The 1,169-nt window shown below is 65.7% G+C and overlaps 1 protein-coding gene across 5 annotated transcripts in view; it reads left to right on the top strand.

The window, feature by feature from the left end:
- NR3C1 (nuclear receptor subfamily 3 group C member 1) overlaps nt 1-1,169 on the top strand; it is a 126,600-nt gene that overhangs the window by 590 nt on the left and 124,841 nt on the right. The window contains exon 1 of one of the 5 annotated variants that reach the window (XM_024752243.1): nt 23-467. The exons of 1 other annotated variant lie outside the window; for it this stretch is intronic. The gene's annotated coding sequence lies outside the window, so the exon portion shown is untranslated. Of the gene's footprint in view, nt 1-22; nt 468-620; nt 784-869; nt 1,135-1,169 lie in introns of those variants that run through there. 3 more of the 5 variants (XM_024752248.1, XM_024752245.1, XM_024752247.1) reach the window with 3 other exon arrangements.

Below are 1,169 nucleotides of genomic sequence, written 5' to 3'. Positions count from 1 at the left end.
GCCGCCTCCGCCCGCCCCCCGCTCGGTCCCGCTCGTCTGCAGCGGCCGGGCGGCCCTTTCGCTTGTCCGCGCTGCCTCCCCTCCTCCTCCTCCTCCATTTTGCGAGCTCGAGTCAGTGACGGGAACCCCAGTCACCGCCCGCCCGTCGGGGACGGATTCTAGTGGGTGGAAAGAGACGCCGCAGCCGGAGCGGCGGGGCGCCGGCACGGAGGACGGGCGCCCGAGAGCCCCGGCCCGCGAAGACGGGCGCGGGGCGAGGAGCTGGCTTGTCAGCCGGGAAATGGGAGACTTTCTCAAATAGGGGCTCTCCCCTCCCCCCATGGAGAAGGGGGCGGCTGTTTACTTCCTTTTTTTAGAGAGAAAAAAATCTCTCGTTCCCGCTCCTCCTGCTTTCACACGCTAAGTTGTTTATCTCGGCTGCGGTGGGAGCGGCGGACGGTGTGGGGTGAGTGGCGCCGCCGTCAGAGGTAAGGGGAAGGGAGGGCCGGGGGCTAGGCCCCCACGGGCGCTCGCTCCCCGAGGTGCGGGCCGGGGCCGGGAGGCCGGCTCGGGGGCGCCGCGGGAGCCTGCAAAGTTTTATTAGCTTTGGGTAGTGGGGGTGGGGGCTGGCGAGGGCCGGGGGACGGTGACGACAGGGCAGCGCGCGGGTGACAGCGCTGGCCTCTTCCTCTCCCTGGACCGCCGTCCCCTGGACCGCCGTCCCCTGGCCGAGGGGGAGGAACCCGAGCTCTCTGCGAGTGGAGCCTTGTCGAGCCGTCCGGGTTTCCAGGCTCTCGTTCGCTGGTGAGGAATCCTGGTCTCTCTCTTTTTTTTTTTTTCCTTCTTCCCCAAGTCCCTTTTCTTTTCCCTCCCAGGGGGCCTCCCAGACACCCATTTTTTTGGTGAACGCTGAGCCGCGTCTGAATCCTGCTCGCCCGACTCTGTCCGCTCCACCCTAGAGCGCCTGAGCGCGAGCAGGGTTTGTGTCGAGGCTCCAGTGCGTCTCCTTTCTGGCGGGCGCGCAGGGGTGTGTGTGAATGTGTGTGTGCGCGCGCGTGTACACACGAAGGGGGCTGACAGCCTGCTACTCGGAGACTTCGGCCAGGGCTGGTGTTATCTGGTAGGAGTGGGCGTGTCGGAGAAAGAACTCAACAGGTCTGGACACATTTCTCTTTTAACCTCGCGCTTTT

The sequence above is a fragment of the Neophocaena asiaeorientalis genome, unplaced genomic scaffold (genome assembly GCF_003031525.2).
Source record: "Neophocaena asiaeorientalis asiaeorientalis breed wild unplaced genomic scaffold, Neophocaena_asiaeorientalis_V1.1 scaffold204, whole genome shotgun sequence".
Lineage (NCBI taxonomy): Eukaryota > Metazoa > Chordata > Mammalia > Artiodactyla > Phocoenidae > Neophocaena > Neophocaena asiaeorientalis.
Note: the sequence above shows the minus strand (reverse complement) of the source record. Positions and strands in the feature narration are given on the sequence as shown.